Here is a 26,675-nt window from a genome sequence, read left to right as displayed (position 1 = left end):
CAGCAGGGTACGGGTTGCTACAGAATGGGCCAACGCATTTACAAGTCCCAGGATGCAAAACTCAATACTCGGCAGCACTCGAATGGTGGTCATCCTAGCAAAAAAATCCAGGACTGCTGACCAGTAGGACTGCAATGGGGGGCAATGCCATATCATATGGGTATAGGTGGGTGCATGCAAGTGGCAACGCCAACAGGCCCCGGGGACATCCGAGAACACCCTATGGAGTCTAGTCGGTTTCACTGCTGAAGTTTCTTAAGCTGTTCAGAGAGACAAAGTTTGCTAGGTGAGAGAAAACCCCTAAGGGGTTAACCACTGCTAAAGAAATACTACCTTCTCTACACAGCCAGGTGATTTTATTAGACAGAGCATTCAACACAGAAAGAGAACCTTGCTAAAACAAACAGATCTATGTCAGGACAGAAAGCAACTGCACCAAACTTTGATAAAAATGCTACAATGCACATTAGAGCATGGACATCTCCATAAGTTTTCATTTTGGTTATTATTTATTAATTTTTCTTTTCTAACACAAGTGGAGTTACTCCCTAGCAGCCCGCTTGGCACCTGGCCTCTTCTGCTGACCTCAAGCCAAACATACTCACATTCCCTTGACCTCATCCACAGAGCAATCGATGCATTTGCAGAGTAACCCAGATCCCAGGAACAGCAGAGCACACCGTCATGCTGGGCACACTTTAGAGGTCACCTGCTTTTAGCAGGGCATCATACCTAGCACATGTCAGTGCTTCCAATTATTACAGGTGTCAATCTTCTGCGCATGTGCTATTCCCCACCCTGCTGTTAGCAGGGCATTTGGTGACTACTGGAGCAATCCTGGATCTTCTGGACACTACAGGATGCTCCCAATATCCGCATGGCTGTCCCGCGCGAGACCCCAGTCGCCACGTCTTACAAAAGGTAGGAAACTTCATACAAAATGGTCCTTATGAGTAAAAAGGAACATGGCCTCTGGCTCAGCCTGAAAATTTATGGGAGTGGAGTCCTATGGGGTAGGAGCGAGGGCGGGGCTACCTAAATGTAAGTAAGTAAGTAAATGCAGTAAAAAAATAGTACAAATACAAACATTTGCAAAAGCTATACAGAAAATAACCATGATATGACATCCACAGGGTTCTACACAGGGCTTAACATGTATCACCTTCCTTGTTTTCCTTTCTTTTTTTAACCACTTCAGCCCCGGAAGATTTTACCCCCTTCCTGACCAGGCCCTATTTTGCGATTCGGCACTGCGTTACTTTAACGGACAATTGCGACGTTGTACCCAAATAAAAGAGCTTTCTTTTGGTGGTATTTGATCACCTGTGCGATTTTTATTTTTTGTACTATAAACAAAAAAAGAGCGACAATTTTGAAAAGAAACAATATTTTTCACATTCTGCTATATGACATTCTCAAAAAAAAATGTACAAATCAAATTTTTTTTAACATTTTAGGCCAATTTGTTTTCTGCTACATATTTTTGGTAAAACAAATAAGCATATTTTAATTGGTTTGCGCAAAAGTTATCACATCTACAAACTAGGGGAAAGATTTATGGCATTTTTATTTTCTTATATTTTTGTCCTAGTAATGTGATTACAACAGCCGACTGTCCTTCTCTCTCTGCAGGGAACGATCGAGAGTGTCAGGCGGCAATCGGAGCTGCCTGACACCCGCATCGGCTTCGCCGCTGACGAGCCCCCTAGTTGCAGGCGCGTGACCGACGTAGAGCTACATCGGTTTGAGCAGGAGGGCCGCCCTGCCGCAGTAAATCTGCAGTGGACGGTCGTCTACTGGTTAAGTTCCTTTATGTTTTCAAGTTGGAGTAGGTTAGACATATTTCTATTTCTTCTTATATTTCGCAATCAAAGTAAAAGAAAAATGCTGTACAGTACATATGCTGACCTGAGAATGTATACATGGGATACTTATTTTTATTGAAATGTATGTATTCAATTATATGTTTTCAGATCTGTGATTTGTGTTTTCTTTGTGCATATGGCAATAAAAACTCTTAAAAAAAAATATATATATATATATAAAGAACACTAGTGAGCTAACAGCTTAAGCTAAAAGTGAGGACCCCATGATGAATCAGGAAGGGAAAGGGGCAGAAGAAGAATGAGGGGATGAAAAAAAGAGTCACCATGTGGGGGGGGGGTCACAAGGTAGAGAGTAGGAAGCAACAAGTCAACCCATGCCCAGGGGAAAAGAGAAAAAAAAGAGGGGGAATAAACCCTGAAAAAAGAAAGTGTATTAACATAGTATGCATAAAACCTGTTTACTTAACGTTTCCTGGTCATCAAGCCTCAGTAACAGTGTAAGTAATCCAACATAACTAGGTAAATTATCACAATTATAGCATTAATTGTTTAAACAAGTCAGACTAAAAGTCCATTCATAGGGCCCAGCATTTATAGAATTTTTGGTAAGTGTTGGAGCAACTATGCTTCCACTCCTCCGCCTCCATAATGTCTTGGACACTCAGTAGCCACTCTTTGATCGTGGGGGCCAATTGGGATTTCCAGTGGATTGGGATAAGGCTTTTTTTTTATTTGTAATATTCAAAGCAAACTCCCCCATCCATCCATGTCTCTATGCTTTATCTTGTTGGGAAATCACTTTAAAAAATACCCCCTCAGCATTACTGTCCGTGTCCATCTTTAGTAAGGGAAAATTATTAATGTAGTATTTACTTCCTGGAATCCATCTGCACTTAGAATGCATGCAAGAGAGTGTACTTAGCTGAGAAAAACTCCCCTTCTCTCCTCCCCTTCTTTAGAATCCTGGGATGTATGACATCATTTGCTTAGGCAAGAAACCAAAAAGTAACTGAAGAAATATTCCTATCTATTTACTAATGCTAGCATGATGATTAAAATAATCAATGTTGATTTGGAGAGTGAAGTTCCACTTTAACTGTATCTGATGTAATAAACAATGTTAATTATTGCGGAAGATTGGGTTTAGTGGTACTATCATGGTGTTCCACAGCAAAAGTCATAACAAAATACCCTCTATCTACAATAACAACTCTTTCTTCTATGCTCCTACCTTTACATTTTAGATGGATGCCAATCCATACAGTCTTCAGGAAAACAGGGTTGAAGCTAGAAAAGGAAGCTTGTGTATTTTTTTCATCATTCTTCTACTTCTGCAAATTTATTAGACATCAGTAGGACCATGAATGATTGTAGATGTTTGATTATTAAGCTCAGTATCCCTGGGCCCACTTTCCTTCATGCATAAAGTAAGCACAATAAATACAGACTACAGAGCTTCAGTGTCTTTACAGAAGACAGACATTTTATCTATTTCAACTTCACCTTCTAATGAGAGCTATCAATTTATAAGGTACAAGAAAATAGGGATTTTCAGGGTGCCATAATCAATACTTCACAAGTAACATTTAAGTATATAATAAAAACAGTTTTATTAACAACTTTAGGACAGGAAGATTTTTGCTGCTTAATGACCAGGCCACTTTTTTCAACTTGGCACTGTGTGATTTTAACTGACAATTGCGCGGTCATGCAATGCGGTACCCAAACTAAATTTACGTTCTTTTTTTCCCCACAAACAGATTTCTTTTGGTGGTATTTGATCACCTCTGTGCTTTTTATTTTTTGCGATATTAACCCCTTCCGTACCGCGTCATGTAAAATGACGTCGGCACAAATCCTTTCTCGATCCGGGCCGACGTCATATGACGGCGCCCGGATCTCCCCGCTACTGCGTGCCCCCAGGGGCGCGCAGCGCGGCGATCGGGGGTGAGGCTCGTCCCTCGGACTGAGCCCAACCCCGATCAAGGTAAACAGCCAATGAAATTGGCTGTTTACCACGTGATCGGCTGTGTCAATCACAGCCGATCACATGAGCGGCTCCAGCGCGAGCCGCTCGTTCCTTCCTTAATGCGCGCCCCCGGGGGCGCGCAGCGCGGCGATCGGGGACGAGGCTCGTCCCTCGGACAGAGCCCATCCCCGATCTAGGTAAAGAGCCAATGAAATTGGCTCTTTACCACGTGACCGGCTGTGTCCAATCACAGCCGGTCACAAATGTCATCAGAGAACACGGTAACTAGCTGTCACCGTGTTCTCCTCCTCACACACTGATCCTGTGTGAGGAGGAGATTGTGGTAACAGCTAGTTACCAATCATAGTGCACCCCAACCACACTGATTGCCCCCCCCCCAATAAAGAGCACCTGTCACTAGCCCATCAAAGTACCCGAGTACCTGTCACCAGCCCATCAGGTACTCAGATGACAGGTACTTGGGTACTCTGATGGGCTGATGACAGGTACTCTGATGGGCTGGTGACAGGTACTCGGGTACTCTGATGACAGGTACTCGGGTACTCTGATGATGGGTACTCGGGTACTCTGATGACAGGTACTCGGGTACTCTGGTGACAGGTACTCTGATGGGCTGGTGACAGGTACTCGGGTACTCTGATGACAGGTACTCGGGTACTCTGATGATGGGTACTCGGGTACTCTGATGACAGGTACTCGGGTACTCTGGTGACAGGTACTCTGATGGGCTGGTGACAGGTACTCGGGTACTCTGATGACAGGTACTCGGGTACTCTGATGATGGGTACTCGGGTACTCTGATGACAGGTACTCAGGTACTCTGGTGACAGGTACTCTGATGGGCTGGTGACAGGTACTCGGGTACTCTGATGACAGGTACTCGGGTACTCTGATGACAAGTACTCGGGTACTCTGATGACAGGTACTCGGGTACTCTGATGACGGGTACTCGGGTACTCTGATGACAGGTACTCGGGTACTCTGATGACAGGTACTCGGGTACTCTGATGACAGGTACTCTGGTACTTTGAGTACCCGTCATCGGAGTACCCGAGTACCTGTCACCTACCCAACAGAGTACCCGAGTACCTTCCACCTGCTCATCAGAGTACCTGACACCTGAAGTACCCGAGTACTTGCCGCCTGCTCATCAGTACCCATCACTACTCATCAGTACTCATCAGTACCCATCAGTACCTATCACCTATTAGTATCAGTACTGATCATCCGTACCCATCAGTACAGTATCACCTATCAGTATCAGTACTACTCATCAGTACCTATCACCTGCCTGTCACCTGCCCATAAGAGTACCCGAGTACCTGTCACCTGCCTATCGGAGTACTCGAGTACCTGCCACTTGCTCATCAGTACCAGAGTACCTGTCACCTGCCCAGCAAAGTACCCGAGTACCTGTCACCCTTCATACAGCCATCATGTCTAAGTCCAAAAAGGTTAACATACGTCGTCCGTTTAAACCTAAATACCGGTGTTATGGCAGCAGATAGCTGCCATAACCCTGGTATTTTTTTAAACGGTGGACGGTTGGCTTTCCGATAAGGGTGGTCCCAGCGGCAGATTCGCCGCGGGATCACCCTTCCGGGGTGGCGGAAGAGGTGCCCCCCCCCCCCTCCCGCTGCATTCTGGTCCTTTTCCCCGCTTACCGGACCCGCCGGCAGCGGGGAAAACGATCCGGTCCCAGATCCTCACAGACAGGATGTCGAGTGAGGGCAAGCTTGCCCTCACTCGACTCTATGCTCTTGGAGGACCGGAGCTACGGCAAACGTCGTTGCCTAGCAACCAGTTTAAAGGTCCCTTTTTTTTTTTTCATTTTATTTAATTTTTTTTTAATTTTTTTTTTTTATTTTTTCTATCTTTTAGTGTACTTGTGAGATCTGAGGACTTTTTGACCCCAGATCTCACAAAAAAGAGGTCCTGTCGTGCCTTTTTCTATTACAAGTAATGTTTACATTTCTTGCAATAGAAATAAAAATGATCAATTTTTTTTTTTTAAAAAAAACAGTGTAAAAATAAAAAATAATAAATAAAATAAATAGTAAAAAAAAAAAATTAAAGCGCCGTGTCCCCGCGAGCTCGCGCGCAGAAGCGAACGCATACGGAAACCCCGCCCACATATGTAAACAGTGTTCAAACTACACATGTGAGGTATCGTCGCGATCGTTAGAGCAAGAGCAATAATTTGAGCCATAGACCTCCTCTGTAACTCTAAGATAGCAACCTGTAGAAATTTTTAAAATGTCGCCTATGGGGATTTTTAAGTACCAAAATTTGTCACCATTCTGTGAGCGTGCGCAATTTTGAAGCATGACATGTTGGGTATCTATTTACTCGGCGTAACATTATCTTTCACATTATGGAAAACAATTGGGCTAACTTTACTGGTTTCTTATTTTTTAATTAAAAAAAGTGATTTTTTTCCCAAAAAATTGCGTTTGGAAGACCGCTGCGCAAATACGGTGTGATAAAAAATATTGCAATAATCTCCATTTTATTCTCTAGGGTCTCTGCTAAAAAAAAATATATAATGTTTTGGGGTTCTAAGTAGTTTTCTAGCAAAAACAACTGATTTTAGCTTGTAAACACCAAATGTCAAAAATAGGCCTAGGCAAGTGGCTAGGATGCATGATGATGCTCCTTGGATGTTTAGGCCCCTCTATATGGCTAGGCTGTGAAAAAGTCTCACACATGTGGTATTGCCATACTCAGGAGGAGTGGCAGAATGTATTTTGGGGTGTCATTTTTGCGATGTACATGCTATGTGTTAGGAATATCCTATAAATTGACAACTTTGTGTAAAAAAAAAAAAGTTTTTATTTTTTTCCCACATTTTCCAAAAACTTGTGGAAAAAAATGACATGTTCAAAGGACCCATAATGCCTCATAGAATATACGTTGGAGTGTTTGCTTTCCAAAATGGGGTAATTTTGTGGACTTTTCCATTGTATTGTTGCTCTAGGGCCTTGAAAAGTGTGATAGGTAGTAAGAAAGTTTTATGTGTATTTATGCTCCTAAAACGCCTTATGGTGCTACTTGGACGTGGAGTCTCTTTTTGTGGCCAGGCTGTGTAAAAGTCTCACACATGTGGTATTACCATACTCAGAAGGAGTAGCAGAATGAATTTTGGGGTGTCATTTTTGCTGTGTACATGCTATGTGTTAGAAATAGCTTATAAATTGACAACGTTTTGGGAAAAAAAAAGAAAAAAAAATGTTTTCTTCATTTTCCCAAGAATTGTGGGAAAAAATTATAACTTCAAAAAACTCACCATGCCTCTTACTAAATACCTTGGACTGTCTACTTTACAAAAAGGGGTCATTTGGGGGGTATTTGTACTGTCCTGACATTTCAGGGCCTCAAGAAAGGAGATAGGCCATCAGTACATCTGGTGTGATCAATTTTCAGTAATTGGTACCATAGCTTCTAGACTCAATAACTTTCACACAGACTAAATAATATACACTAATTTGGGTTAATTTTACCAGAGATATATAGCAGTATAAATTTTGGCCCAAATGTATGAAGAAAAATTAATTTTTTGCAAAATTTTATAATAGAAACTAAAAAAAAGTGTTTTTTTTGCAAAATTTTTGCTCTTTTTTTGCTTATATCACGAAAAAAAAAACCCCAGTTGTGATCAAATACCACCAAAAGAAAGCTCTATTTGTGTGAAAAAAATGATAAAAATTTTGTTTGGTTACAGTGTAGCATGACTGAGCAATTGTCATTCAAAGTGTGAGAGTGCTGAAAGCTGAAAATTGGTCTGGGCAGGAAGGGGGTCTAACTGCTCTGTATGGAAGCGGTTAATTAAAAAAAGAGCAAAAATTTTGAGAAAAAATTACATTTTCTACTTTCTTTTAAAAAATATCCAATATACTCAATTTTTGTCATATATATTTGGCCAAAATGTATTTAGCTACATGTCTTTGACAAAAAAAATCTCAATAAGCATATTTTTATTGGTTTGCGCAAAAGTTATAGCGTCTACAAACTATGGTGTAAATACTGGAATTTCTTGCAGCTTTTACTTTCTGACTGCCTATCTAATTCCATGAAGTGCTAAAATTACTACTTTTTGGAAAGTAGACATCCTAAGGAATGTCATGAAAGGCATGTTGAGCTCATAAAATAGTTCATTTTACAGGTGTTTGAAAAATGACTAAAAAAAAAAACTTTTTTTTTTACACAAAGTTTGTCAATGAAATGATATATTGCTCATGCATACCATGGGTATATGTGTAATTACACCCCAAAATATATTCTACTGCATCTCCTGAGTACAGAGATACCACATATGTGAGACTTTTTGGGAGCCTAGCTGTGTACGGGACCCTGAAACCCAATCACCACCTTCAGGTTTTCTAATGGCGTAAATTGCTTATTTTACTTCCTCACTACCTCTCACAGTTTAGGAGGCTCTGAAATTTCAAGATAGCACAAACCCCCCCCAAATGACCCCATTTTGGAAAGTAGACACCCCAAGCTATTTGCTGAGAGGCATGTTGACTCCATGGAATATTTTATATTTTGCCACAAGTTTTGGGAAAATTAAAATTTTTTTTTTAAAATAAAGTTGTCACTAAAAGATAAATTGCTCACACATGCCATGGGTATATGTGGAATGACGCCACAAAATACATTCTGCTGCTTCTCCTGAGTACAGGGACACCACATGTGTGAGACTTTTTGGGAGCCTAGCTGTGTACAGGACCCCAAAAACCAATCACTGCCTTCAAGCTTTCTAAGGGTGTAAATTGCACATTTTACTTCCTCAGTGCCTATCCCAGTTTCAGAGGCCCTGAAATTTCAAAATAGCACAACCCCCCCCCCCAAATGACCCCATTTTGCAAAGTAGTCACTCCAAGCTATTTGCTGAGAGGCATTGTGAGTCTATGGAATATTTTATATTTTGCCACAAGTTTCGGGGAAATGTTTTTTTTTTTTTTTTTGTTAGTTTTTTTACACAAAGTTGTCACTAAAGGATATATTGCTCACACATGCCATGGGTATATGTGAAATAACACCCCAAAACACATTCTGCTGCTTCTCCTGAGTATGGGATACCCCATGTGTGAGACTTTTTGGTGTTCTAGCCGCGTACAGGACCCCGAAAACCAATCACCATCTTCCGGCTTTCCAAGGAGCGTAAATTGTTGATTTCACTCCTCACTACCTATCACAGTTTCGGAGGCCATGAAATGCTAAGACAGCACAACCCCCCCCCCCCCAATGTCCCCTTTTCGGAATGTAGGCACCCTAAGCTATTTGCAGAGAGGCATGTTGAGTGTTTTGCAGATCTCACTTTTTGTCACAAAGTTTTGAAAATTGAAAAAAGAGGAAAAAAATGCATTTTCCTTTTTTTTTCTTCATTTTCCAAAATAAACGAGGGCTGCAAAACGCCTCTCTGCAAATATCTTATGGTGTCTACTTTCCAAAAAGGGGTCATTTGGGGGGGGGGGGGGGGGGTTTGTGCTATCTTGGTATTTCATGGCCTTCAAAACTGTGATAGATAATGAGGAGTGAAATCAACAATTTACGCCCTTAGAAAGCCTGAAGGCGGTGATTGGATTTTGGGGTCCTGTACGCAGCAAGGCTGCCAAAAAGTCTCACACATGGGGTATCCCCTTACTCAGGAGAAGCAGCAGAAGGTATTTTGGGGTGTCATTTCACATATACCCATGGCATGTGTGAGCAATATATCATTTAGTGACAACTTTGTGTAAAAAAAATAAAATAAATTCCCAAAACTTGTAGCAAAATATAAAATATTCCATGGACTCACCATGCCTCTCAGCAAATAGCTTGGAATGTCTACTTTGCAAAATGGGGTAATTTGGGGGGGGGGGGGGGTTGTGCTATCTTGAAATTTCAGGGCCTCCGAAACTGTGACAGATAGTGAGGAAGTAAAATGTGCAATTTACGCCATTAGAAAACCTGAAGGTGGTGATTGAATTTCGGGGTCCCGTACACAGCTAGGCTCCCAAAAAGTATCACACATGTGGTATCCCTGTGCTCAGGAGAAGCAGCAGAATGTATTTTGTGGTGTCATTTCACATATACCCATGGCATGCATGAGCAATATATCATTTAGTGACAACTTTGTGTAAAAAAAAAAAAAAACCCAAAAAAACAAATTGTCATTTTCCTGAAACTTAGGGCAAAATATAAAATACTCCATGGACTCAATATGCCTCTCAGCAAATAGCTTTGGGTGTCTACTTTCCAAAAAGGGGTCATTTGGGGGGTGTTTGAACTGTCCTGGCATTTTATGCTCAATCTTAGCCACACATCACTCACTCTTCTAACCACTTGAAGACCAAGCCATTTCTGTGACTTTTTGTTTACCTGAAAAAATATATTTTTTTTTACTAGAAAATGACTTTGAACCCCCAAACATTATATATTTTTTTCAAGCAGAGGCCCTACAGAACAAAATGGTGGATGTTGCAATTTTTTTCGTCACACGGTATTTGCGCGCAGATTTTCCAAACATAATTACTGCCCTCGACCTGGCGTTCGCTCCGATACCTCACATGCATGCTGCAATTGCTGTCTACTTATGATACTAGACCGACGCTTGCGTGCACCTTTTTGTGCTAACACAGGGGGACAGGGGTGCTTGAATTTTTTTTTATTATTTATTTTGCTTTTTTATGTTGTTTTGACACCTTCCCTTTCATTTTTTTATAATCATTTTTATTGTTATCACAGTGGATTTACATATCCCCTATGATAGCAATCTGTAGTGACAGGTACTCTTTTTTTAAAAAAATTGGGGTCTTTTTGACTCTAGATCTCTCCTCTGACCTTAAAGCATCTGACCTCACCAAGATTGGTGTGATAAGATGCTTTCCCAATTTCCCAATGGCGCTGTTTATTTCTGGCGAAACAGAAGTCATGAAATGCTTGTGGCTTCCGGCATCTTAGGCCATAGAGATGATTGGAGCCATTCTCGTCTCCAGTCAGCTCTATGGATAGATAATTGAACCACTGGCTGCAGTCTCTGGTTAACTGTTGGGACAGGAGAGCCCGAGAAAAACCACGTAAGGTTGTAAAAAACGATACTAAGGTGATGCTTAAATCTGCAGGCATCATCCTGGTATAACCACTCAAAGTCCAGCAACATACCAGTATATTGCTGGTCCTTGTTTGGCATATATTGTAGGGTTTTTTTTTTCATACAGCCTGTGAGCTGAACGAAAAAAAGAGAACCTAACAGATTCCTTCATCCACATCGATCGATGTGGATGAAGAAATCTCCGCCAGAAAATGTACCCATCAATATACCCATCATTAGCCGCCCAAAACTTCTAACCCACTTTCTAATGATGGGTATACATGACCAACGCCATGTATACCTATTTTTTTTTTAACTGTGGTGGTGAAATCACCTCCTACAGCGCTGCCATCGGAGATTTCCATATATGCTGAGCGAAAACGCAGTTTGTATCAGAATATATATAAATCAGTGCGGTAGCTGATGAGTGTACCTGCAAGGCAAACTGAACAGTAAACATAAAACATTACATTGGTACCTGAAAAGTAAAAAATGGTTACCAATGAAAAACAGTAACAAAGTACAGTAAAAGTAGGAAGAATAGAAGTAGAAGAGCAGAGTAAGAACAGAAAAATAACTCAAACGACAACTATTTTTGGCTTTTTTATTTTATAATTTTTTTGTAATTTTTTTTGTAACTTTTTTTTTTACACTTTTGTTTTCTTCAACTCAACTGTAACATTCCAGGTTAGGGTCTCTCGAAATGACGATAGCCATCGAACATCTTTCGAGACCCTGTGTTAGTGTGCCCTAGACTGACGCTAACTAGTATTAACGCTAACTAATGTCACCTGTGACACTAATAATAGTGATCAGAAAAAAAACTGTACACTATAAAAGTGACACTGTGACAGGGCAATGAAGGGATTAACTGGGGATGATCAGGGGGTGATCAGGGGGTTAAATCTTTATTGGGGTGGGGGGTGGTGGGTATCCTAAGCCTACTTGGGACAGAAACTAACTCGCTAGCGCTAAATCAAGTCACAATCACACTATTACAGGAATACAGAAAACTGCTATATACCTGTGTCTAGTGTGCAATGTGACAGGCGGTGAAGGGGTTAACTGGGGGTGATCAGGGGGGGGTCAGGGGGTTAAATCTTTATTGGGGGGTGGCGGGTATCCTAAGCCTAAAAGTAATGGTCGCAAGCGCTAAACCAAGTCACAGTATTACAGAAATATAGAAAACTGCTATATACTGTATACAGTGTGCAATGTGACAGGGGGTGTAGGGGTTAACTGGGGGGGGGTGTAGGGGGTTAATTGTGCCTAGCTACATGTGTGGAAGTGTGCTTGGTGCAGTACTTACAGTTGATCTTCTCTCCTCTCACGCTGGAATCCAAAAAGGATTTTGGGAGGGGAGAGAGGGTCATTTCTGTGATTGGTCAGGACCGATCAGCAGGTCCAGGCCAAAAATCATTGGCCTGGACCTGATGAATGATCGGTTCTGAACCGAATCAGAACATCGGCGGGGCCGGGGGTGCGCGGGAGCACGCCCCAGGGCTCCGGGAGCAAGCGCCGTACATGTACGGGGCTTTGCCTGTACGAGCCAGCCTGCCGCAGTACATCTGTTGCGGCTGGTTGTAAAGTGGTTACGTTTCCAAAATATAAAAGAAACAGAGATATAAATGTTAAAACCATCACAGAAAGATGTGTGGCTTGAGCATTAATGCAGCAACTTCAGCCTTACTTTTTTTTACCAAGATATGGCTTTTTCAGGAGTCTTATGAATGCTGCATAAGCTATCAAAAAAAAAAAAATACAATTCATAAAATGTAAACTCAATAAAATGTTTTTTTATTATATACTTAAATGTTACATAGTAGATAAGGTTGAATAAAGACAACAGTCCATCCAGTTCAACCTGTGTAGGTGTTCGTGTGTCAGTGTCAATAATCATTTCCCATATTTCTGTATATCGTGTTCTTTAACCACTTCAGCTCTGGAAAGTTTTACCCCCTTAATGACCAGGCCATTTTTTGCGATTCAGGACTGCTTCACCTTAAGTAACAATTGCGCAGTCGTGCAATGCTGTACCCAAATACAGTTGATGTTTTTTTCCCCCACAAATAGAGCTTTCTTTTGGTGGTATTTGATCACCTCTGCGGTTTTTAAATTTTGCGCTATAAACAAAAAAAGAGTGACAATTTTGAAAAAAAAAAACAATATTTTTTATTTTCTGCTATTTTTAGTGGGACTACAACATTGCGGCGGACAAATCTGACACTAAGTGAAACTTTTTGGGGACCAGTGACATTAATACTGTAATCAGTGCTAAATAATATGCACTGTTACTGTATAAATGACACTGGCAGGAAGGGGTTAATACTTGGGGTGATCAAGGGGTTAAACGTAAGCCTAAATGTGCTTGCCAACTGTAGAGGGGGAGAGCTCTGTGAAAGGCACACAGAGATGAGTGTTTCAGCTTAGCTGAAACACACAATCTCACTGTGCCTGTCTGACAGGAGAGCTGCTTGCTTTGTTTACATAGGCAGGTGGCTTTCCTGTCAGTTTCCCCGAATATCACGGGAGGCTGGCCCGCTCCTCCCACAGTCTGGCTCCCGCTGTGTCTAATCGCGTGCACATAATCACGTAGATCTACATGATTATGCGCAGCCGAGCCGTCCTGCCACAGTAAATCTGCGCGGGCCGGTCGGCAAGTGGTTAGGATGCACGTCCAAGTGTCTTTTAAAAGTATCAATACTTCCGCTGACGCCACCACATGTGGAAGAGAGTTCCACATTCTTACCGCCCTGACAGCAAAAAAACCCCTGCGCAGCTTAACTGCTTAGCCTCTCCTTCGCAAACTGACGAGTGGGCGCACTCCCACCCCCACTAGGCAGCAGGGATGCCTATGCACGGGGCCGGCAGCCGCGATTGGCGCCGGGCACCCGCAATCGCTCCCCGCTGAGAATGGTCAGCTGTTGTAAACAGAGCTGGCTGTTCTTCTCTCTGAAATGATCTCAGAGCGCCTGTGATCCTTCTATATAGGATCACAGGTCTCTATGATCATTTCACAAGCCCATCCCCCATACAGTTAGTAAACACTCCCTTATGCCCAGTACACACGATCCGAAAATCGGGCGACGTTCCATCCGTTATTTTTCGTATTCTAGCAGCTCTCAATAATATTCGCTTAAAGGGAGAGGTTACTCACGATACGAATTTTCTCGGACGATAATTCTTAGCTTCCGGTATGCGTAACCACGCTGTAGCGTGTGAGGGGAAAATGATGTCTACTGCTCATGCGCTGTCTACTGCTCACCATTTTTTTCGGACGAACAACATACTGATAATACGATTATCGTACGATGTGTTATAATACGATCAAAATTTTTATGCTTGCACGACTGGATAATATCAGGTGAACTGTCGTGATCGCCTCTCGTAAGCTGTGTACTAACAATCCGATTATCGTCCGATCCTTTCACAAGCGTTAATTTTCGTCCGATTTTCGGATCGTGTGTACGGGCCATTAGGCTCACACTTAACCCTTTAAATTCACCACTAGGTTAACCTCTTCCCTGCCAATGTCATTATTACAGTAACAGTGCATATTTTTAGCACTGATTACTGTAGTAATGTCACTGGTCCCCCAAAAAATGTCAGTTAGGGGTCCGATCTGTCTGCCGCAATGTCTCAGTCCCGCTAAAAATCGCAGATCGCTGTCATTACTAGTAAAAATAAATAAATAAATAAAAATTACATAAATCTTTCCCATAGTTTGTAGACGCCAAAACTTTTGTGCAAACCAATCAAAATACACTTATTTTAATTTTTTTTACCAAAAATATGTAGCAGAATACAAATTGGCCTAAAAGGATGAAAGAATTTGATTTTAGAATTTTTTTGGGGGGGAATGTTATACAGTGCTTTGCGAAAGTATTCGGCCCCCCTTGAACTTTTCGACCTTTTGCCACATTTCAGGCTTCAAACATAAAGATATAAAACTGTAATTTTTTGTGAAGAATCAACAACAAGTGGGACACAATCATGAAGTGGCACGAAATTTATTGGATATTTCAAACTTTTTTAACAAATAAAAAACTGAAAAATTGGGCGTGCAAAATGATTCACCCCCCTTAATACTTTGTAGCGCCACCTTTTGCTGCGATTACAGCTGTAAGTCGCTTGGGGTATGTCTCTATCAGTTTTGCACATCGAGAGACTGAAATCTATGCCCATTCCTCCTTGCAAAACAGTTGGGCTCAGTGAGGTTGGATGGAGAGCGTTTGTGAACAGCAGTTTTCAGTTCTTTACACAGATTCTCGATTGGATTCAGGTCTGGACTTTGACTTGGCCATTCTAACACCTGGATATGTGTATTTGTGAACCATTCCATTGTAGATTTTGCTTTATGTTTTGGATCATTGTCTTGTTGGAAGACAAATCTCCGTCCCAGTCTCAGGTCTTTTGCAGACTCCATCGGGTTTTCTTCCAGAATGGTCCTGTATTTGGCTCCATCCATCTTCCCATAAATTTTAACCATCTTCCCTGTCCCTGCTGAAGAAAAGCAGGCCCAAACCATGATGCTGCCACCACCATGTTTGACAGTGGGGATGGTGTGTTCAGGGTGATGAGCTGTGTTGCTTTTACGCCAAACATAACGTTTGCATTGTTGCCAAAAAGTCATGTCCCCTCTCAAGCGTCTTTTCTCCAGCGAGAATAAATTTAGTCCTTGTGGTCGCTCCTTGTTATTGAGGTCCTCCAGTCCCCTTATTTATTTATTTAGTTGCACTTTTTGGGACTCTCTCCAGCTCCAGCACATCCCTTCTGAGGACTAGTGACTATAACTGGACGGAATTCTCCAGATTTGGCCAGACTAGAGTTTTATAAAGTGTCAGGATTATAGTTTTATCTCTGGAGTATATCCCCTTTTTTTATACATGCTAATATTTTGCCAGCTTTGGTAGCTGCATCTTGACATGCTATTGCACAATCTGTCTTCCACTAGGACCCCCAGATCTTTCTCCATCCTTAAACCCCCCAGAAGTTTTTCCTCCAGTGAGTAGTTTGCGTTTATGTTCTTAGTCCCAAGTGCATTGTTTTACATTTCTCCACATTAAACCTCATTTGACATGTAGCTGCCCACTTCATTATTTTGTTTAGGTCTTTCTGTAAAATTTCTATATCCTCATTGTGGGGTATTGATTATGACACCCTGGAAATCCCTATTTTCCCTGTATTTCATAAACTGATAGCTTTTTTTGGGGGATTTGGTGCCTTTGATTCCTTGACACCTGGTAGGTTTAATTTAAATCTTCTAAAGAGGGCTGTTGAGGTGAGAAAATTGAGAATCCAAACTGCCAGTACTGTTTTACAAAAAATGACACTCCCTTAAAACCTTGTGAGCAAAACACATGACAGATCACAGAGAGCTACTTTTACTACTGGAACTGAAGTGTGAGTAAAGTTTGGATGAGAAGCCTTTTGCTAAATAATGCTGAGTTAAGGTTTAGTATTTAAAGGCTACCCTATTTTGTCACTATTTTGACAATAAGAACAATAAGTTACTTGCAACATCAGATTTCGAAATACTTAATGAAACTCAATGTAATCTGAAATGCTTATTCATATACCATGATCATAATATTGTTACGTCTTCCCTCCCTTGTTGAATGTAATCAGATTACCAGCTAAAAAGGAAGACATTTTTTTATATTTAAAAAAGGAAGACATTTCTTAACCAGAAGCTCCTATTACCGATGTAGCACCCTCCTAGACAGGTGCTAGGTAAAAGCATCTATTTTGCTCCTGTTGCTTATCAGGGGAGCTGATCTGTTAGTTTTGCCTGTCACATGTTTCCAGGTGTGATTCACTGGGTCTGAGGGGGTGTCCCCACTTTATCCAATGAGGGAGCTTGTTGGACGGTGAAGGAAACCCAGCCAGTGACACATCCTGTTTCATGGCAGTCCCAGTGGGAGGGCATGTGGCAATACATGCAGGGATTGGCCATAAATAGGGCGGGAGCATGTGACAGGGCGTCTTTTGGCGGGAGCAAAGTCCCAGGAGGAGGTGGACGGCTGTGTCTCCTCCTGTAGAGTGAGGAAGGTGGTCCAGGCGGTCGGCCTAGAGACCAGGAGTGGAGTTGGGCTGCAGAGGATCCAGTGTGCTGACCAATGGGGCTGCAGAGGACTTTGGGAAAAACAGTATCGTGAGTACTAAGGGATCTGCCTAGGGGACTGCCTAAGAGAGGGGACCACTCCAGAGAAGTCAGGGGATCAAGGAGCCAGCTCACTCAGAGTGTTACAGTGAGGGTGGTGCTGTGTAGTTAACCCTACAGATTAGGAACAAAGGGGGTGCCAGGAAGGGCCCTGAAGTTGTTCAGCAGTACAGTTCAGTTGTTTCAGAGTACAGATTACTTTAGAGTACAGATTACCTCAGAGAATTACTTCAGTTCTGCTAGTGAAAGACTGAAACCAGTGGCCTAGCCGTGACTAGCTAAATTTCAGCGTTACCCAGCGTTACTCAGCGTTAATCAGCGTTAACCAGCGTTAACCAGCGTTAACCAGCATTTATTCAAGTTGTCCCTGCCTATTGTGCATAGTTTTGTTCACTTGGAGTATCTCACTCTTTCCTTCTCCTATCCAAGTTCCTAATAAAATATAAAAAAACAAAGAAATTGGACTGATTCTTGTCTGAGGTAAAAAAAATTTAGAAAATGCTAGATTGTTCTACTGTTGCTAATGGTAACCCAGGGGGAAACGTAACCAGCAGCTCCCTTGGGAGTAGTGCTACACCATGCTAATTTGAAGGGTTTTGCTGACTGCATAACTATTCTAAATGAGGATGCCAAGACCTTTCTTCTGCTCAGCAGGAACATCCAGAGAGTGCCCAAAGGCTATAAGTGATACAATGGGCCTCACAATGCTTCTTGAAAGTAACACCTTTCCCCAGGGTTAGGTATTTTTTGGAAATGTATACACAGACGATATAAAAAGACACATTAAACTTCTAAACATGCGTATTGCAAAATGGGTACACAATGATTTTTAACCCTATCCACACTGTTACTACATAAGTGAAAGACCTAAAAGCAGCACAAAGCTGCACTATATCACTCATAACCGCCTTTCTATTCTTATAGGCCACTCATCCAGGTAGATTCCTCTAGTCAGGAGGGAGGAAAATAAGGTTTGCCAGTTGATGGGCTTTAAACTTTGCAAATTGTACATGCAGATAGCATCTGGTCTTGGAATCAAATATACAACTTAAGTGCCAAAATATTATTTTTAGTTATAAATAGGGTGTTGAAGGATAAGAACCACTGTTCGGCTTTATTTGTGTCTGTATCCACTTGGGGAGATTCACATTGTCACTAGGACTAATCTTGAGGGAAAATCCAATATTTTGAGTTGTCATCATAAAAGGGACAGAAGGGAATCTTCCAATGGGAACACTTGATTCAACGACAGCTGTCTAATAAGGAAAATCCCTTAGCTTGGAGAAATTTGATCAATGTCATGTTTTGTCTACAGGGCAGGAAGTGAAGAGGAATCTCCCAGCTAGATACAAAAAAGCTATCTTATCCAAAATGGAAAAAAGGGTTTGGCTTTAGATATATTTTAGTATGTTACTGAACTGTTGTCAAGTAAATTAAACGTATAATATAATGTCAGCCCTATACCTTTACAACCCTGCTTAATAAACCACAAGAATAGAGAAACATTCACACCATATAGGGGTCAGCATGAAGTGATAATCTTGGTGAATGCAGAAGTGTCTGTTGTGGTGCTCGGATTTTCATACATCTTTGGACCCTACAGTTGCTGGGGAACTTGGCAGGTGTCTGGAAGGCCTGCCAACTAACCCTTCCAGTGTAAGTAATCCTGTCAAGACAGCTTTATGCAAACTAGTTTTTGCAGGTCAAAGAATAACTGTTTTATTTTTGTCCTAAATTACCTGTGAACAGATCGTCTGTGACCACCTAAGTTTGAATAACTGTAGCAACACTATCTCAATGTCTTAAGTGGAATGAAGAGTCAGCAACTGGCTATATTTTTGCTATCAATATTGAAAATATCAAAGTCCAGATTGTGTATGTGAAAGGAATACTTCCTTATGAAAACTAGTCACGTAAGCAGAATTAAGAATAGTATGCTGACAAACTTTTTTGAAGGGACAATTTGTTGGTGGGTCTTTTCCTCTCTGGAAGCAAGACAGTTACTTGGAATCATATAAGCCATCTAGGTTCTGTAACACTCACTGATTAAGAGCTTTAACAAAACGTTAAACATCGCAGCCAGACAAGGACATTAATAAAAAATAGATTCAGAGTGTTTCTTACTCTTGATAGCATGTACAAAATCTGACTTGTATTGGGTTCTAAAGTATATGTAAAATCATAGCCTTTTTTGTTTTGGATGGAGTGTTGAAAGGTTGAATTACCCTCATTTACCCTCTTTATCCTGGTGACCATGTTTCTGGGATAGAAAGCGTTAGGAAATCCATAATTTTACAGTTATCACCAGGGACAAGAGGGGAGGTGAAATCCTCTAGTGGAGAAACATATTTTTAGTTGAAAGGAATGTTTCTCCTGGCTTTTGAGAAATTTCCTCTCATTCCTTGTTGTGTCTTCAACACATGAAGTGAAGAAACAACATCTATCCAATTAAGCACAGACACAAAAAGAAAACTCTAATAAGAGTTTTAACCTTTTCCCAATCTATCCAAAATATAAAACACACACGCAAAAATAAAAAAAAAGTTTAAATTCTAATGGCGCTTTTCCACTGCATGGAACCGAACGGTTCGGCTCGCTTTTGTGCTTTTCCACTGCTGGTACGGTGTAGGAATGGTTCGGTACGGCGGCGCTTTTCCACTGCATGGAACCGAACGGTACGGCTCTCAAAAACAGTATCCTCTAGTGGAGAAACATATTTTTAGTTGAAAGGAATGTTTCTCCTGGCTTTTGAGAAATTTCCTCTCATTCCTTGTTGTGTCTTCAACACATGAAGTGAAGAAACAACATCTATCCAATTAAGCACAGACACAAAAAGAAAACTCTAATAAGAGTTTTAACCTTTTCCCAATCTATCCAAAATATAAAACACACACGCAAAAATAAAAAAAAAGTTTAAATTCTAATGGCGCTTTTCCACTGCATGGAACCGAACGGTTCGGCTCGCTTTTGTGCTTTTCCACTGCTGGTACGGTGTAGGAATGGTTCGGTACGGCGGCGCTTTTCCACTGCATGGAACCGAACGGTACGGCTCTCAAAAACAGTATCACCTCAATTGTGGTTCCAAGAGGTACCATACCGGTACCATATCCCACAATCCTTTGCATGCAGTCACTACTAGCCACTGATTGGTCAGAGAATCCCACCCACCCCGTTGTTATCCCACCCACTTAACTTTAGTACTACTTTAGTGGAAAAGCAAACCATACCGTACCGAACCGTTCCAACACCGTACCATGCGGTACCAGCAGTGGAAAAGCAAACCGGGCCAAGCAGGGCCGAGTAGAGCCGAGCCGGTACTTGTAGTGGAAAAGTGCCATTATATAAAATAAAAAATGAGGACTAACCAACCGTCCTTTATATTTGCTCAAATGAGAGCTAGCCATGCAATGCATTATATTCATTATAATATAATGCAATATTACAATATAATTACTTTGCATATGATTACTTTATTGGCCAAAAAATCTAGACGGATCCAAAAATTAGGTGGAAATTGTGTAAATCTGTCTGCGTACGGCTAGCCTAAGGCTAAGGATTTGAGGTAAGCCTTTGCTAATGACTTAAACAAGACATACCTTAGAGATTTTGGTCCATATTGTCATGATAGCATCACGCAGTTGCTGCAGATTTGTCAGCTGCACATCCATGAGGCAAATCTCCTATTCCACCGCACACCAAAAAGTGGTGCATTATCCTGCTGGAAGTAGTCATCAGAAGATGGGTACACTGTAGACATAAAAGGATGGACATGGTCAGCAACAATAGTCAGGTAGGCTGTGGCATTTAAACGATGCTTAAATGGTACTAAGGGGCCCAAAGTGTGCCAAGAAAATATCCTCCCATACCATTACACCACCACCATCAGCATGAACAATTGATAAAAGGCAGGATGGATCCATGCTTTCATATTGTTTAATTCAAATTGTGACCCTACCATCTGAATGTCGCAGCTGAAATCGAGACTCATCAGACCAGGCAACATTTTTCTATTGTTCTAGTGTCCAATTTTGGTGAGCCTGTGTGAATTGTAGCCTTAGTTTCCTGTTTTTAGCTTACAGGAGTGGCACCCGGTGTAGACTTCTGCTGCTCTAGCCAATCTGCTTCAAGGTTCGATGTGTTGTGCTTTCTGAGATGGTATTCTGCAAACATTGGTTGTAACGAGTAGTTATTTGAGTTACTATTGCCTTTCTCACATCTCCAATAGAAAACCCTCTGGGGTTGGGACTATATCGGCACTATCCAAAAATGATAAAATATTGATTAAAAATAACATTCATTCATACAAAAGGGTTAAAAACACACTGGATAATACAAATTTGAGGCAATATACATATAAGTATGATGACAATGACATAGCGATGAGTAGATCAAACTTGAAAAATGACATCTAACTCGTTTCGAGGACTCTTCTTCAGAGGTGTCTAAAGATGGCACAAATTGCTATCTCAAATATAAGTAAAGGCATAAATACAAGTAAGATCATATATATCCAACTTGCAAACAGTTTACAGACTGATTAAGGTAGGTAAATTCCTACTAACCAATCAAGAATGAGGAAAAATGTGAACAATGCAAATGGCGCTACATAAAAAACCAAGAGCAAATATACTGATGCAGCCACCATGTAATTTCCCACCGCCAGACCAAGACCAACACCCCTAGGAGCCAAGCTGCAGAGATCTCCCTAGGGGAAAATGGGACTGGAAAGCAAGCCTCATGTTGTAGAAGGAGCTGTAAAAGCATAGAGGACAAATAGTCAGTTGCTCAAAAGTTATCACCCAAAGATGCTATATGTTTTCCCTTACTGAATTAAATATCAAATTCCCCCCACATACAGTATCTCACAAAAGTGAGTAAACCCCTCACGTTTTTATAAATATTTTATTATATCTTTTCATGTGACAACACTGAAGAAATGACACAATGTAAGTAGTGAGTGTACAGCTTGTATAACAGTGTAAATTTGCTGTCCCCTCAAAATAACTCAACACACAGCCATTAATGTCTAAATCACTGGCAACAAAAGTGAGTACATTCTTAGGTGGAAATTTTCAAATTGGGCCTAATTAGCCCCCCCCCACCCCTGGTGTCATGTGACTAGTTAGTGTTACAAGGTCTCAGGTGTGAATGGGGAGCAATTGTGTTAAATTTGGTGTTCTAGATCTCACTCTCTCATACTGGTCACTGGAAATTCAACATGGCACCTCCTGGCAAAAGACTCTCTGAGAAACTGAAAAACTAAATTGTTGCTCTACATAAAAATGGCCTAGGCTATAGGAAGATTTCTATGACCCTGAAACTGAGCTGCAGCATGGTGGCCAAGACCATACAGCGGTTTAATAGGACAGGTTCCACTCAGAACAGGCTCTCGCCATGGTCGACCAAAGAAGTTGAGTGCATGTGCTCAGCGTCATATCCAGAGGTTGTCTTTGGGAAATAGACGTATGAGTGCTGCCAGCATTGCTGCAGAGGTTGAAGGGTGGGGGGACAGCCTGTCAGTGCTCAGACCATACGCTGCACACTGCATCAAATTGGTCTGCATAGCTGTCGTCCGAGAAGGAAGCCTCTTCTAAAGATGATGCACAATAAAGCCCGCAAAAAGTTTGCTGAAGTCAAGCAGGCTAAGGACATGGATTTCTGGAATCATGTCCTGTGGTCTGATGGGACCAAGATAAACTTATTTGGTTCAGATGGTGTCAAGCATGTTTGGCGGCAATCAGGTGAGGAGTACAAAGTCAAAGTGTCTTGCCTACAGTCAAGCATGGTGGTGGGAGTGTCATGGTCTGGGGCTGCATGAGTGATGCTGGCACTGGGGAGCTACAGTTAATGCAGGGAACTATGAATGCCAACATGTACTGTGACATACTGAAGCAGAGTATGATCCCCTCCCTTCAGAGACTGGGCCACAGGGGAGTATTTCAACATGATAACAACCCCAAACACACCTCCAAGACGACCACTGCCTCGCTAAAGAAGCTGAGGGTAAAGGTGATGGACTGGCCAAGCATGTCTCCAGACCTAAACCCTGTTGAGCATCTGTGGGGCATCCTTAAACGGAAGGTGGAGGAGCGCAAGGTCTCTAACATCCACCAGCTCTGTGATGTCATCATGGAGGAGTGGAAAAGGACTCCAGTGGAAACTTACGAAGCTCTGGTGAACTCCATGCCCAAGAGGGTTAAGGCAGTGCTGAAAAATAATGGTTGCCACCAGAGGCGTAACTAGAACCTTCAGGGCCCCGGTGCAAGAAACCACGAAGGGCCCTTCCCTTCAAGCCTGGGCTCTTCCCACTGATCCTGGGGTGCTTTACTCACGTTGCGGGGCCTTTTATTACAGTCCCGCAGCGGGACCCTTTCACAAATTCTACAGTGGGCCCCTTTCTTTCCATCTTGGGGCCTGCAGCTACAGGAGAAAAAAGGAGGAGTACAGTGATTTCTCTACATGCTGCCCCTCCTATCCAGGTGTACAGGGGAGCTGCACAGACTCCCTGGAGCATGGGGCCCGGTTGCGATTGCAACCCCTGCAACCCCTGTAGTTACGCCCCTGGTTGCCACACAAAATATCGACACTTTGAGCCCAATTTGTACATTTTCAATTAGGGGTGTACTCACTTTTCTTTTGTTGCCAGTGGTTTAGACATTAATGGCTGTGTGTTGAGTTATTTTGAGGGGACAGCAAATTTACACTGTTATACAAGCTGTACGCTCACTAGTTTACATTGTAGCAAAATGTCATTGCTTCAGTTTTGTCACATGCAAAGATATAAAAAAATATTTACAAAATGTGAGGTGTGCACTCACTTTTGTAAGATACTGTATATATTGCGAAAGGATATGAGAGATTCTTACATTCTAGATTTAAAAGCTCGGTAAGTTAGCCATACAAGACAGGCTATTATATATCCTCTCAGCTGGAGGGAAGTTTTTTTTAAAAAGTAGCCAAGCTCACCCAGCTGGTAATCTGTGTCGCTAAACAAAAGCTCACTGTACGGTAGGAAAGTCTGAAGAGTAAAGTGTTAATAAGCCACAGCATTAGAGGAATCCACAGAGATAATTACCTTAATGGACATGCACCACACGTACATGGCATCTGGAGAGCACCAGTACTAATGCATAGAAAGGGGGACAGCTATACAGTAATCCCCCGCTACATCGCGGTTCAGTTTTTGCGGTCCCGGTAATTCGCGTTTTTTTTTGTAATGTTATTTTACTATATAAATCATTAAAAATGAAAGATTTTTGTGTTTTTCATAGCTCTTGTTCTGTCTCTAAGTATCTTTTATGTGTTTAAATGAGTTTCTATTGTTTTAAAAGTGTGTTTAAAGACCTTAAAATGCTTCTACACGTACAGTGACAGTAAAAAAATCATGCCTACAATGCATTTTAATAGGGTTTTTCTATTTCGCGGAATTTCACTTTTCGCGGCTGGGTCCGGAACGTAACCCCCGCAATGGAGGGGGGTTTACTGTAAAGGCCAAACGAGCTTGGAAGCCAGCCAATCATGAAGGTGGCTCAGTGGCAGGTTGTCAAGGTCTTACCTTGCCTTCCTGTTGGCAGCCATCTTGGACTTGTGCAGACTGCTGTCTCCTATAAACTCTGTTTGCATTATCACTTGCCTGCTGCCTGGGCGTCGCTCAGTGATGATGTTGCACACCTGACTATATATATATTACCTGTTTGCATGCAGTCCTTGCCCTTGTGCTTGTACTCCAAGGTCCATCACTGCTAGCAGTCTTCTGTTCTCCGTGTTCCTCTGTGCATGACCCCATCTTGGCTGACAACTTTCTTGGCTCTCGATCCTGCATCGGCAGACGACCCTGCATTGGCAGACGACCCCACATCTGCAGACTACCCGCCTCTGCACTCGACACTGGCTTGGATGACTACCCACTTCTAGACTCAATCCCAGCTTGGATGACTACCCACTTGTGGACTTAACCCTGGCTGTTCCTGACTTCGCTTCTCACTCTTGCTGTGCATTTATTGTTGCTGATCCAATAAACTGCTTCATTTTACTTGCATCTTCGTGTAGTCTGGTTTCCTGGCACCCTGACACAGGTTAGCTTAGCGACCAAAAGGAAAGTGCATAGGCCTCTCATCATAATGTGGGCAGTCCCGTGATAAGTGGAGATCTCCCAGCCGTGAGGCATGCAGTGTAGCCCTGCCCATGGTGCGCGATGATGACCCGCGTTTTGCGGCCACTGGCGCACGAAGAAGCCTCAGCCAGACAGTGCATTCACAGCGAGACTTGCATAATACCTAACCTCGTTTTGAGTCAGGGGGAGGAGATGTACATTACACCTTTTGCTGCATGACCAATATTGAGAAGGACCATCTGACCTTCAAAACAAAGCCAGAACAGATCCGATTGTGTTGGATCTGAGCTGGACTGGATGGAAAAGGCATAAAGATGATGCCCCCCTGTATTGAGAGGGTGACCTATGTGCACTGGGCAGACCAAGCAATCCCAGGAGAAAAAGTCCCAATCTGACAGGAGGATTGGAGGCAGCATGAGCACATACAGTAGCCGAGAAATAAAACATACAATTTCAGAATATATATGGGTAAAAAGAAACATTTGTGAACAATATTTGAGAGAAATAGGCCTTTTGTGTACATGTAAAAAGCAATAGAGCTTTGAGAAAACTGGGGCAAAAACAAAAGTGTTGCGTTTATAATTTTGTTCAGTGTACAAACTCATTGAGGCCTGGAAATGCTGTCACATTTAATTTGAAGATCCATCGCAATTTGCTCTGGAGGAGTTTTTTGTTCCAATCGCCCCCCGAGAGCTTAGATGGAAAGTGGATTTTGGGGAGAATCCCCCCAAGTAGGGCAAATACATGTCTCTCTAAGGAAAGTTCACTATTTTTAGATTTCATACATAGAATATGCCGAAAGATTCGACGCCAGAAGTCTTATTTAGTTTTGCCAATGTAAAAGCAGTTACAATCACATATCGACATATAAACCACACCTTTGGTTCTGCAATTGGCGTAATGTCTCTGTTTAAATTTTGTGCCATTGGGGAGGACAGAGTTCCATTTTGTGTACATATATTTGCAATAGCCACATCCCCCACAGGTAAAGGTGCTGGGATATTTACAAGGATCCTTATTGCCAACTTGGTTGTATTCACTATGAACAAGATGATCTTGAACTGATCTCACTTGTCTGAACGTAATAGCGGGTAGGTTAGAGACCAGCTATCCTACTATAGGGTTCATGGTTAGGAGGTACCACTATTTTTGAATGATCTTTTTCAGTTGAATATGCTGGTTGGAGAATTTAGTAATAAGACAAATTGGGGTACTTTGATGCCTCTGTTTTTTTTTTATAGTATATAAGATGTTGTCTACATTTACTCAGAGCCTGTCTATATGCTTTTTTGAGGCATATAGATGAGTATCCTTTCAAAAGAAGGCGAGCTCTGAGTTTATCTGCTTCCAATTTGAAGGTATGTTTTTTCGAACAGTTTTGTTTTATACGTAAATACTGACTATAGGGTATTGATCTGGCCAATGAGTTGGGGTGTAAACTTGTGGCATGGAATTTATTATTTCCTGCCATTGGCTTTCCATATAGGCTACTGCAAAAGGTAACCATT

This window comes from Pelophylax lessonae, assembly GCF_965119305.1.
Source record: "Pelophylax lessonae genome assembly, chromosome: 1".
In the NCBI taxonomy this organism is placed as follows: domain Eukaryota; kingdom Metazoa; phylum Chordata; class Amphibia; order Anura; family Ranidae; genus Pelophylax; species Pelophylax lessonae.
Note: the sequence above shows the minus strand (reverse complement) of the source record.